The 14506-nt window shown below is 39.5% G+C and overlaps 2 pseudogenes across 1 annotated transcript; one reads left to right on the forward strand and one right to left on the reverse strand.

Annotated features, from left to right (window-relative positions):
• Nucleotides 1-53: 53 nt before the first annotated feature.
• LOC146492597 (Ig kappa-b4 chain C region pseudogene) lies at nucleotides 54-13827 on the reverse strand (annotated as a pseudogene). The gene is made up of 2 exons (XR_014871855.1): nucleotides 13692-13827; nucleotides 54-482 (listed from the first exon to the last, which is right to left on the reverse strand). The product of XR_014871855.1 is annotated as an Ig kappa-b4 chain C region pseudogene (transcript).
• On the forward strand, nucleotides 7300-9048 carry LOC146492598 (Ig kappa chain V region BS-5 pseudogene; annotated as a pseudogene).
• Nucleotides 13828-14506: the final 679 nt, after the last annotated feature.

A 14506-nucleotide genomic window follows, 5' to 3' on the forward strand; every position in this document is an offset into this window, starting at 1 on the left:
TCGATTCTTATTTAATGTAGATTTTTTTTTATTCTTTAAAACTTTAAACAAACTTTAAACTTTAAACAAAGCAATGAAAAATGAGAGAAGAAATTGGGGAAAAAAAGCTACAGAATGCAGTGTGAAAGTAAGACCAGCATAAAAGTCACATATAGTTCAGGACTGGGAACACTGGTCTCTCCTGAGTGGCTCTGAGACCAGATAGTGGGAGCCCTGGGTGGCCTCACAGGTCACAGAGCCCACCTTCATCCAGTGGTCTGCAGGGAGCCTCAGGGTGCTGCTCCAGCTGTAGAGGCCGTTGTTCTCCTGCACCACGGGGCTCCTGCTCTCCTCCCAGCTGATGCTGCCACTGCCATCCACCTTCCAGGACAGCCTCCAGTCTGAGGGGAAGCCCTTGTTGGCCAGACACATGAGCGTGGCCTTCCCCTGTTTCAGCTCCTCACTGGAGGGACCCAGCACCTTCAGGGCGGGGCGGGTATCACCTAGGAAACACCAATCAGCTTAGAGGACAAGAACCACAATTTGATTTTCTCCGTTAAGAAGTTTCTGTCAGGTGTTTTTTCTGCTCCACCAGTCATTAACTCACACATTGTTTCACTTCCCTTTAAGAAACCTCTCATGCATATCAGCACAGAGAGAATCATCACACAGTTTGAGCTGAAATATGTTCAAACTACACTGGAAATAAAAGAAGCAGATGTGGAAACATTTACAAAAACAAGTTTAGCTTCAAAATCATCAGTTATCTATAACACATCACTTGTTAGAGATAAGAAACTTAATAGCACTACTTGAATGATGTGGATTAATTTTTTTTACTGCTTACATGATTTTAATGACATTTGAAATGATATCTGCTACAACAGAAACACCAGACGTGCTGCACACTGTCAAATGCTCATCTTTAACTTCTGGAAATAAAATAAGCAGATATGGCAACAATTATACAAGATGTTAAGCTTCAAAAACCTCCGTTCTGTATAATACACAAGTTTTCTACTTACCTCATGTGGGCTTCAATCATTTATTGTAGTGGTTCTATGATTTTATGATGATACGTAAAATCTACATTTTTTCTGACACAGTAAAAACACCAGAGATCTTTATCTTCACTCTGTTTAACTTGAGGACAGTTACATTTAATTCATCTTAGAAACAGTGACTGTGATTTCAAACTAGAAAATAATCACAGGCTGATGACAGTTTATATTATTTACACAATGCATTGTCTTTATGTCAGAAATGTCGACATAAAATCGAATTAAAGTTGATGGAGTCAGCCTCCAGTGTATAATGGTTATAATATTACCTCTACATGAATACTTCATTGTTATAAAGCTAACATTTAAACCTCGATATAGTTTCTTTAAAAACATTATAATCTTACTTCCAACTTGCAGTCTGGTTCCTCCACCAAAAGTCCACCACAGTGATACAAACTCATTGAGGCGCCGTACAAAAACCTCTGACTGTAGAGAGACACGGCTCTCTGACTCTAACAGACTGAATTAAAACCAAAAGCTCTCAAGAGTTAACCAGACATATATCTCAATAATCCTCAAGTCAACTCTGATGTTTTATATTATTTCTTAATATTGATTTTAACATTTATTCTGAAGCTAACTTTGTGTCTTCATGAAAATTGATCTAAAAACTATTTTATGATTTTTGTTTTCTGGCACACTGAACAGAAAAGTCAAGATAACCACAAGAAAGAAATCTGATAAAATAAAAGAGGTTTAAGTTCGACTTACTTCCAACTTGCAGTCTGGTTCCTCCACCAAAAGTCCACCACAGTGATACAAACTCATTGAGCTGCCGTACAAAAACCTCTGACTGTAGAGAGACATGGCTCTCTGACTCTGAGACAAACAAACTCATCAATATGAATTGTTTTTATCATAGCTGTATAACATATTAATAGTATAATTTTAAAATTAAAATAAAATAAACACAATAAAATAAAGTTCCAAAATATAATTTGAGAATTTACATTTTATAGTTGTGAAGATACATCACTACAAAAGCTCCCTGTCACAGCTGCGGGTTTTATTGGAAGGACCCAAACGCGGACTCAGATTCATGGAGTGAGTTTTATTTAACGTAAGTGAAGCACATAACAGGAACGGGTATGGCGTGAACAAAACTACAAACCAAACCTGAAACGTGAGGAGACTGAGACAACACAGGGGATGGCCAGCAGGAAACGAGATGCGGATGAAACACCAGTGAGACGCAGATGCTCCAACAAAGAGCAAACACACACTGATATACACACACAAGGAAACAAGGAAATGGCAGACAGGAGGAAGACAGTTGATTCTAATTAGACGAGACTGGGAGGATGTAACCTGAAAACATTACCATAGAACCACAGAATATTAATTAACCTAAAACATAAACATGGCGTCCACAGACTCCGGACCACGACACCTCCACCTTCTTTCTCAAAACTCTAAACATTAAATTGAATTTTCAATCTACATTCACAAAACCTCAAACTGCACAAATACATCAAAACAGTTTTACGTGTTCTCACAATCAGTGGTTCTCAAACTTTTCACAGTGAGGACCACCTCATAAAATATGTCTCTTGAAGTACCACCCTTATGACCGACATTAAAGTACAGTAGTATAGGCCTGTTTACAGTGGCTTGCAAAAGTATTCGGCCCCCTTGAACTTTTCCACATTTTGTCACATTACAGCCACAAACACGAATCAATTATATTGGAATTCCACGTGAAAGACCAACACAAAGTGGTGAACACGTGAGAAGTGGAACGAAAATCATACATGATTCCAAACATTTTTTACAAATAAATAACTGCAAAGTGGGGTGTGCGTAATTATTCAGCCCCCTGAGTCAATACTTTGTTGAACCACCTTTTGCTGCAATTCCAGCTGCCAGTCTTTTAGGGTCTGTCTCTACCAGCTTTGCACATCTACAGACTGAAATCTTTGCCCATTCTTCTTTGCAAAACAGCTCCAGCTCAGTCAGATTAGATGGACAGCGTTTGTGAACAGCAGTTTTCAGATCTTGCCACAGATTCTCGATTGGATTTAGATCTGGACTTTGACTGGGCCATTGTAACACATGGATATGTTTTGTTTTAAACCATCCCATTGTTGCCCTGGCTTTATGTTTAGGGTCGTTGTCCGCCCCAGTCTCAAGTCTTTTGCAGACTCCAAGAGGTTTTCTTCCAAGATTGTCCTGTATTTGGCTCCATCCATCTTCCCATCAACTCTGACCAGCTTCCCTGTCCCTGCTGAAGAGAAGCACCCCCAGAGCATGATGCTGCCACCACCATAAGTCTGGGCTTGGCCCTGACTTATCGAAGAATTAAGAAAGCGGAACCGGCTGTTCAAACACCCACAAGGCTGCCCGCTGGGATTGAAATGATGGTACGAGGCGTGAGTTTCTCAAAATTGGCTCATTGAGTGCAGCACGGATAAGATTTTGGAGAAGCTTATGGCTGCCGTGAACATTCAGAATTAGACCTCTGAGCACAAACTGGATCACATCTTGGAGAAGCTCACTGCGGTCGTGAGTTCTCAGAATCTGCTCTTTGAGCACAAGAATGACAACATCACAGAGCGTAAGGTTGATAACATCCTGGAGAAGCTCGCGGCTCTCCAACGGGAGATTGAGAGACCAGTGTCGGACTGTTAGAACTGCTTTGAAATTCATATGAGCTGTTCGCACTAAAGTATAAACCACCATCACTTCATGCAGATACCCCTTCGGCGCCAGCTGTGGTCTCAAGGCTGGAGCTGAACAACAACACCCTGATAACGACTGTGTTTAGACTGTTTTTCCCATTCCATGCAAGGCCACCTGGGTTGGCTGGAAGACTGTTTACTTAGCCTGGCAGGGCGAAGGACACTGTCTCAGCTGAGCTATGGACACACACAGACATACAGACACAGACATATAAACACATGCAGATGTACACTCATCCCCCCTCCAAACGCCTTCCACGCTTATTCCCTTCCGATGCTGACGGTGGATCAAGGGGACCAGGGCTTATGCTGCAGGCCCGGATACACTGTCTACATTGGCTGTCTCTCACCCTTTACCCATCCCTGTTGCTTGTCATGTGTTTCTTTGGTGTATTAAGAGTTTTTTCATGTGCTGAGGTGTTTTTTTCTGTTCTCAAACTGATCTCCCTGTTGGAGCTCAATCTGGGGGGAGTTATTTTTTTCTCCTCATCTTTCCTCATGTGGTGCATTTTCCATTGTTATGCCTGTCTGTGATGTTTTTGGTTAATGTAAGTATGGTCGGAGGGTAAGATGGTATGGTGGCCCCTAGAGACAAAACACTTGCAAACTCCAAAACACTTGCAAACTCCAAAACACTTGCAAACTCCAAAACACTTGCAATCTCCAAAACAATTGCAAACTCCAAAACACATGCAATCTCCAAAACAATTGCAAACTCCAAAACACATGCAAACTCCAAAACACTTGCAAACTCCAAAGCACATGCAAACTCCAAAACACTTGCAATCTCCAGAACACTTGCAAACTCCAAAACACATGCAAAATCCAAAACACTTGCAAACTCCAAAACACATGCAAACTCCAAAACACTTGCAAACTCCAAAACACATGCAAACTCCAAAACACTTGCAAACTCCAAAACACATGCAAACTCCAAAACACATGCAAACTCCAAAACACATGCAAACTCCAAAACACTTGCAAACTCCAAAGCACATGCAAATTCCAAAACACAACGGAAGTGCTCCAGGACGCTAGGGGCAGTGTTGAGCTCGATTTGCAAAATAAACGGCAAGGTTGTCTGTATGGGACGGTCTAGTCTCCGTCGCGCTTCCCAGGTTGCCTAGCAACCATGATACTAACCGCTGGAAACGTGTCATACAACTTTGTTTGACAGAAATGAAGGAAAACATATTTTGTTCATTTGTTTGTTTGTTTCTACAAGAGCTTTGTGTCATTTGATAAGTATCTGAGGCTGAGACCACAGGAGAGTAAACCATGATTTTTGGGCTTCATTTCTGTACTGAACAGTCATTTAAGATTAGTTAGTAAATAACAATTAGCTGTTGTTCATGAGACTAAAGTCATCTCACTTTGGTAATGTAAATATAATATGGCCAATATTATAGTTATTATATTAATCATTATTAGCTATTACAGCAGTGAACATGAACTCTGTGTCAAATACTGAGCCTCAGTACAGATTCAAGTTGCAGTTATTTATATGTCTTATCACCTTAAATCTTCACTCAAAGACAAGTATCTTTGACAGTGCATATATAGGTGTATCATATATAAGAGACAAATATTGTTCCTTCAGTATGTTGGCATTACTAAATTTGGCTCATTGCTTACATACATGTGTAAAAAGAAATTGTATGAGCTGTGATAACTGTTTCTGATAGAATGAAGAGTAGACTGATATGTTAAATATTCCTTTATTGGGTGAGAAAATCAGACCATGTCATAACTGCTTTAAGTCATACAGAATAGATATCAGAGCCTTAAACAGGCTGATTCTGCTAAATGGGTCAAACTGGGCAGAAAGTCTACAAACACATAACATCCTTATAGAATATGATGTAACACTATAGATCAACTTAGCTCAGAATATATAAAGCATATAAACAGTTACAGCAATATGATGCAACAAACACAGCAGTGCTACTAATCCAAAATACTCAAAGCTTCATAGAACTGAAACAAACGTTTATTTTTAGGTCGATTCTGCTGCTGATAAATACTTTAGGTTTCTGAATATTAAACTTGTTGCTGCCTTTCATAGTGTGTAACTTGAAGGCCCTGAGTACTTTCTCCCACACTGAAAACACTGGGAGGATAAAATTATTTGAACATTACCTAATAAGACTGATTCAGGACAGACAATTAGTGATTCTAAGTCCTTCACAAACAGGGAACAGTCTGTCTATTCTCTCCATCTGTCAGCTGCTGCTGGCTCTTCCTCCTCCTCTTCCTCACACACTGCTGAGTTTGTCCTGGTGGATCATCAGGGGTGCAAAGCCTCACAGATGATGTGCAGCAGTGGGTCCCTCAGTGTGTCCTCACTCTGAACACTTGCAGTTGCCACACATGGAAATCAAATGTGTGATATGCTGCAGGATTCAAACACAAGTGTAACTTATAAATGAATGTTCATACTTTTAATACACAATCAGAGAGAAAGAAAAATAGAGAGAGTGCAGGGCAGACAGACAGGTGACAGTCTCAGGTGTATACACTGCTACAAAACAGCACAAAAGAAGGAGGATTTAGTGTTTGTGTTATTACGAGTGCTAAACAGATGGTACAGTGGACACATGTGTGACTCCTGTGATTAAAGCATCTTTCTTTCAGCTTAACGAGTGAACCGTCAGCTCGTTCAAACACACGTTAAAGTCCGTTTGGCTCGACACCACCGAACATTGGCAGCAATATAACATAGCTAACATTAACAGTGCAGTGAATCCTGCTTGTGCCGTGATATTTAGGACTGCAAACCGAGCAGCATCACTGACTTTCAGCTTGTTGTGTTTGTGGATATATGACTGACTTTAATTATCCATGAAATCATCACATTCTCTGTAAGATTAAAGTCAACTATTGAACGGCGTATATTTTGAAGTAAAGGCTTTAAAACCAAGTTAGTACTAACATCGCTAATGTCACATAACTTTCCCGACATGTGGCCAACAATAATGTTTTAATGTTCTTCATTATAAAAACATTTGCGCATAAATAAGTGACATAATATTCAGTACTTACTTCTGAAAGTTTACTCTTCGGCGGCTCCACTTCCGCCGTTTTTTTTGGCAAAATTATCCACACCACCACCATGCTATGAAATCTGGGATATGTTGGGCCATGAAGGCTACACCGACCCATCCTTAAAATTCAGGGACGCATTTGAGGGCCGCATTTCAAGCAGCTTTCGTCGTGTCGCTGTGACGTAATCGGCCTTAAAATGCGGCTTTTAAGGCTGCAGACCCCAAATCCGGTCATTGGTACTTCCTTGGCTTGTGTAGTTACTAGGTAACAAAAGCTCAACACTGCCCCTAGCGTCCTGGAGCACTTCCGTTGTGTTTTGGAATTTGCATGTGTTTTGGGTTTTGCATGTGCTTTGGAGTTTGCAAGTGTTTTGGAGTTTGTACGTGCTTTGTCTCTAGGGGCCACCGTATTTGTGAGTAGATAAATACAGTATTTCTTTTCTTTTTTTTATGTGAACAAAATCAGATTGTGTCTTACAAGGACAAATGTGTGCTTTTATCTTCAGGCAACACTGTCTTATAGTTAGCATGTTTTTTTTTGTGGCATTTTCATCATTTTTCCCATCATTGGATAGTAAAACAGTGAAGACAGACAGGAAAGTGGGAAAGACACACATTAAAGGGCCACAGGTTAGACTCAAATCCAGGCTGCTGCCCCCTCCCATGACCCACTGAGCTAAACTGGCACCCTGCACAGTCCTGATTGACCAACACTTGGATTGGGGTGAGGAAATCTCCTTTCCAAAAAAATCGTTCTTTTGAAATAAATTACAGTGGACATTGTGAAAAACTGATTAACTGATAAACAGCATCAACAATTTGAGCCAAGTAGCTGTTGTATTCAATCAGATGATTTCCATAGAGAGGCACTTTGCATCAGCAGCACCATGCTCCAGTGCTCTGGGAGAGTTTATAGTCCTGAGAGTTGAACACTGGATGACTGACAGCTGTCCTTCATCACAACAGAAGCCACAGAAATCCTCCTCATCAAAAACATGACTTTGATCTGCGTCCTCATCTGGACTCTCCTCTGCTGCTGCTTCACAGGTAAAGTCCAGAGAATCAAACTCCTCTCCTCTATCAACATCTGTCCCTCTGAAATGAAGCCCACAAAACCATGAAGCTGCTTTATGTTTTTGTCTCTGTGTCCTCAGAGTCCAGAGGACAATATACAGTGACTCAGCTTGGAGCAGTGAGCTCTGCTGTGGGAGGATCTGTGAGCATCAAGTGTAGGACCAGTCAGAATGTTTATAGCTCTAACCTTTTAGCCTGGTACCAACAGAAGGATGGAGGAGTTCCTAAACGTCTCATTTATGCTGCTAGCACTCGAGAATCAGGGATTCCAGCTCGTTTTACAGGCAGTGGATCAAACTCTGACTTCACTCTGACCATCAGTGGAGTCCAGGCTGAAGATGCAGCAGTTTATTACTGTCAGAGTTACCACAGCCCACATGTGTTCACACAGTGAAAAACAGTCGTACAAAAACCTCCCTCAGTCAGACTGAACAGAAACTGAACTGAGTGCTGCAGCTGGAAGATACTGCAGAGACTGATACAGTTCACTGAGGACACACACACACACACACACACACACACACACACATTTTATATTGCTGAAATATTTCTGCTTTAAGAATAAATTAGCATTAAAACATCCATCCATACCTTTACTATCTGCAGTGTCACATTCAGGAAGTGAATAAATAACAAGTCATAAAAAATGTCACTAGAATGAGCACATTGAGGCTTTTATTCTTCATTGAGAATAATATGCTCAAATATTTAGTGTGAACTCTGTAAACACAATTGCTTTTAAAAAATAATGTAGTGATTTAAAATTGAGGACTTTACTGTGTTTGAATAGTTATGATTGATAAGGACGATCATATTCACAGAATTACTTTTACAGCTGACATTGTTGGAAATGCATGAAACATTCAGAATTTTAAATGATGTGACGTCTCATGCTATTAGTATCATCATCAAAGATCATCCTGGAAAATATTTGCTCATAGGGGCTCTCTGATTGTTGGGGTTGTTCTGTATTCTTGTAAGTCTTTTTTTATGTTACAATAGTGACTGTTGTGAGTTGATGTTACATAAATAAAACTGAATTGGACTGAACTGAATATTTTTTACTTCCCACAACTGTTTCACGAGGAAAACCTGTAGAAATAAAGTGTTTCTGACCAGTAAGATGGTAGAAAGCTTTTATTTTGAAAACACCCAGGAACTAATGAGTTTGTTGAAAAAGTGGATTACAGTGACTTAAAGGGAGCAGGAGAGCATACACGTTGAAATACTGATGGATTATGACACAATTATGATTTAGAGATTTCCAACAGTGTCTGAATCACATTAATGTTTTTAGTTTGAGCTGCTTCAAGATGCCTTTGACTTTTAATTATCAGTTTTCTCAAGTTTCATTTCATGCAAAAGTTGACTTCATGAGTCAAGTAATGTGTCTTATCCTGACATTTTCCCTCTTCCATGAAGTTCAGTTAAGTTCTGCTCTGTTCTATTAAAATATCAGAATTATTTAGGACCAGGAGCATGTGGGTCCATGCAGATTCAGGACTAAGTGCAGAGGATGCTGGAGCCTCTCTCAGATGCTATTGGGAAAAGAGACAGGATACACCCAGGATAGATAAAGAGATGGACAACCATTCATACTCACATTTTCACGTTTGATCAATTTAGAGTCACCAGTTAACCTAACCACAGTATCTGCCTGTCTTTGGATGTGGAAGGAAACCGGAGAGAGCCCACAGAAACACTGGAGGAACCTGCAACCTCCACAAAGAAAGACCCCAGCCTGGATGAACCCAGGACCATCCTGCTGTTAAAGCAATAAGTGTTAAAGCTATAATGAGAATCACACAATGATTTTTCCTGAGCTTTGCTGTAATGTCTTAAATAAAATAAACTACCTCACTGCGGGTTAGCATAATACTCGATAAAACACAAACTGGAAAAACACAGTATTTATGACGTGGAAGTGAAGTCTCCCTGTAGTCTTCCAAAGAATATAAAAGCATATTTTAATTTTAATTTAATTATATTTTAATTGCTGCAGCTTCTTTAAACTTCTTTCCTGTGGTAGAAAGGTGATTACTTGGGTTAAGATACCCCCCCACCAAAAAAATTAAACCAAAACAAAAAAGAAAGGAAAGAAAAAAGCTTGAAATATTCCTAAAAATAACTGTGATAAACTGATAGATCAACTTAAAAATGATTCTTCAGATCAACTGAATCTGTCTTACAGTCAGATGATTTCCATAGAGAGGCACTTTGCATCAGCAGCACCATGCTCCAGTGCTCTGGGAGAGTTTATAGTCCTGAGAGTTGAACACTGGATGACTGACAGCTGTCCTTCATCACAACAGAAGCCACAGAAATCCTCCTCATCAAAAACATGACTTTGATCTGCGTCCTCATCTGGACTCTCCTCTGCTGCTGCTTCACAGGTAAAGTCCAGAGAATCAAACTCCTCTCCTCTATCAACATCTGTCCCTCTGAAATGAAGCCCACAAAGCCATGAAGCTGCTTTATGTTTTTGTCTCTGTGTCCTCAGAGTCCAGAGGACAGATCACAGTGACTCAGCCTGGAGCAGTGAGCTCTGCTGTGGGAGGATCTGTGAGCATCAAGTGTACGACTAGTCAGCGTGTAGATAGTGGAAACCGTTTAGCCTGGTACCAACAAAAAGATGGAGGAGTTCCTAAACGTCTCATTTATTCTGCTAGCACTCGAGAATCAGGGATTCCAGATCGTTTTACAGGCAGTGGATCAAACTCTGACTTCACTCTGACCATCAGTGGAGTCCAGGCTGAAGATGCAGCAGTTTATTACTGTCAGAGTTTTCATGCTATCAACAGTCAGTATGTGTTCACACAGTGAAAAACAGTCGTACAAAAACCTCCCTCAGTCAGACTGAACAGAAACTGAAGTGACTGCTGCAGCTGGAAGATACTGCAGAGACTGATACAGTTCACTGAGGACACACACACACACACACACACACACACACACACACACAGTGATAGAGTGAAAATGTTATTGTTGCTAAACAAAAAATTATTTGGAAATCTGTATCTCAGTCAATCAAATTTTGACCTTTGACCTCTGCTTCATAGCAGCTCAAATACATGTGAACCAATTCCTGAATATTGCTCATTATGAAAACATTTCTTAAAGAAAGAGAAAAAAACACAAGTAAATCACCAAAATCAGTGAGTCACAATTGTCTGCATAACTTAGATAAATACTTCAAATAGAAACTTTAAGTCCAATTTTCTCAGGTTTGTAGAATTTTTTTTTTTGCTGTTCAATACTAGTCTCAATACTTTGTCTCGCAATTCCAATAACTTGGCATTTTACTACCCTTGTTGCACAATGTTGCCTTGAAGCAACAAACCACTATCTGTTGGGGGGGGGGGGGGGGGTCAAATTTTATGATTGATGTATTATTAGGGACCCTAAAGCTCCCCCAAAATAGGGAGAAATATTTTTTTCCCCCAAAATTAAAAAGTCATGCAGTAGAGGGTTATATAAATACTTCCAATAGAAACTTTAAGTCCAATTTTCTCAGGTTTGTAGATTTTTTTTCTTTTTTGCTGTTCAATACTCGTCTGATAACTTTGCCTTGCAATTCCAATAAAATTGATTCATGTTTGTGGCTGTAATGTGACAAAATGTGGGAAAGTTCAAGGGGGCCGAATACTTTTGCAAGCCACTGTATGTGTGTCCTCATTAGGATAGGGATTTATATTGGTGTGAGGGACTGTAGCCTATAAGTTCTTATTGTTAAATGATAGTTATGAGATGGTGTGTTTCAGGTGATTTTACAGAAAAACACCAAAATAATGTACTGCATTACTTTAAAAAAGTACTCTGCATAATAGAATACTTTAAGATACCTACCTCAACACTGATCACGGCATTTGACTCATTCTTATATTGCGCTTTTCTACTCCACCTGAGAACTCAAACTGCTTTATATAACAAGCTACAACATGCTGAAACATTCATTAAACAGCATGCAATGACTTTGCATGAATAACGGCGGTGTCGCTCAATATTCTCAGTAATAAAATCATAATCTCTAAGTTCTTATCAATTCCCCTTCGCACTTATTCTTTAACATAAACTTCGCTTAACTTCATGTATTCAAAGTGACTTAATTCTACTGACTCATATTGACTTTCTACAGATAGCACACTGGTTTCAAACTTTAAACTTTAAACAAAGCAATGAAAAATGAGAGAAGAAATTGGAAAAAAAAAAAAAGCTACAGAATGCAGTGTGAAAGTAAGACCAGCATAAAAGTCACATATAGTTCAGGACTGGGAACACTGGTCTCTCCTGAGTGGCTCTGAGACCAGAGTGTGGGAGCCCTGGGTGGCCTCACAGGTCACAGAGCCCACCTTCATCCAGTGGTCTGCAGGGAGCCTCAGGGTGCTGCTCCAGCTGTAGAGGCCGTTGTTCTCCTGCACCACGGGGCTCCTGCTCTCCTCCCAGCTGATGCTGCCACTGCCATCCACCTTCCAGGACAACCTCCAGTCTGAGGGGAAGCCCTTGTTGGCCAGACACATGAGCGTGGCCTTCCCCTGTTTCAGCTCCTCACTGGAGGGACCCAGCACTTTCAGGGCGGGGCGGGTATCCCCTAGGAAACACCAATCAGCTTAGAGGACAAGAACAATTTGATTTTCTCCGTTAAGAAGTTTCTGTCAGGTGTTTTTTCTGCTCCACCAGTCATTAACTCACACATTGTTTCACTTCCCTTTAAGAAACCTCTCATGCATATCAGCACAGAGAGAATCATCACACAGTTTGACCTGAAATATGTTCAAACTACACTGGAAATAAAAGAAGCAGATGTGGAAACATTTACAAAAACAATTTTAGCTTCAAAATCATCAGTTATCTATAACACATCACTTGTTAGAGATAAGAAACTTAATAGCACTACTTGAATGATGTGGATAAATTTTTTTACTGCTTACATGATTTTAATGACATTTGAAATGATATCTGCTACAACAGAAACACCAGACGTGCTGCACACTGTCAAATGCCCATCTTTAACTTCTGGAAATAAAATAAGCAGATATGGCAACAATTATACAAGATGTTAAGCTTCAAAAACCTCCGTTCTGTATAATACACAAGTTTTCTACTTACCTCATGTGAATTTCAGTCATTTATTGTAGTGCTTTTAGGATTTCTAAGTCAATTCTACATTTTTACTGACTAAGTAAAACACCAGAAATCTTTATCTTCACTCTGTTTAACTTGAGGACAGTTACATTTAATTCATCTTAGAAACAGTGACTGTGATTTAAAACTAGAAAATAATCACAGGCTGATGACAGTTTATATTATTTACACAATGCATTGTCTTTATGTCAGAAATGTTGACATCAAATCTAATTAAAGCTGATGGAGTCAGCCTCCAGTGTATAATGGTTATAATATTACCTCTACATGAATACTTCATTGTTATAAAGCTAACATTTAAACCTCGATATAGTTTCTTTAAAAACATTATAATCTTACTTCCAACATCCAGTCTGGTTCCTCCACCAAAAGTCCACCACAGTGATACAAACTCACTGAGCCGCCGTACAAAAACCTCTGACTGTAGAGAGACACGGCTCTCTGACTCTAGCAGACTGAATTAAAACCAAAAGCTCTCAAGAGTTAACCAGACATATATATATCTCAATAATCCTCAAGTCAACTCTGATGTTTTATATTATTTGTTAATATTGATTTTAACATTTATTCTGAAGCTAACTTTGTGTCTTCATGAAAATTGATCTAAAAACTATTTTATGATTTTTGTTTTCTGGCACACTGAACAGAAAAGTCAAGATAACCACAAGAAAGAAATCTGATAAAATAAAAGAGGTTTAAGTTCGACTTACTTCCAAATTCCAGTCTGGTTCCTCCACCGAACGTGTACCACAGTGATACAAACTCATTGAGGCGCCGTACAAAAACCTCTGACTGTAGAGAGACACGGCTCTCTGACTCTGAGACAAACAAACTCAACGATATGAATTGTTTTTATCATAGCTTTATAACATATTAATATTATAATGTTAAAAATAAAATAAACACAATAAAATAAAGTTCCAAAAATATAATTTGAGAATTTACATGTTATAGTTGTTAAGATACATCACTACAAATGCTCCCTGTCACAGCTGCGGGTTTTATTGGAAGGACCCAAACGCAGACTCAGATTCAGGGAGTGAGTTTTATTTAACGTAAGTGAAGCACATAACAGGAACGGGTATGGCGTGAACAAAACTTGGGGAGAACTACAACCCAAACCTGAAACGTGAGGAGACTGAGACAACACAGGGGATGGCCAGCAGGAAACGAGATGTGGATGAAACACCAGTGAGACGCAGATGCTCCAACAAAGAGCAAACACACACTAATATACACACACAAGGAAACAAGGAAATGGCAGACAGGAGGAAGACAGTTGATTCTAATTAGACGAGACTGGGAAGATGTAACTTGAAAACATTACCATAGAACCAAAAATACTAAGCAATGGGAGGAACAGAGAACATTAAACTCTGAACAATCACAAATAACCCAAAATAAACAAAACCACAGAATATTAATTAACCTAAAACATAAACATGGCGTCCACAGACTCCGGACCACGACACTTCCACCTTCTTTCTCAAAACTCTAAACATTAAATTGAATTTTCAATCTACAC

The sequence above is a fragment of the Neolamprologus multifasciatus genome, chromosome 22 (assembly GCF_963576455.1).
Source record: "Neolamprologus multifasciatus chromosome 22, fNeoMul1.2, whole genome shotgun sequence".
Classification (NCBI taxonomy): domain Eukaryota; kingdom Metazoa; phylum Chordata; class Actinopteri; order Cichliformes; family Cichlidae; genus Neolamprologus; species Neolamprologus multifasciatus.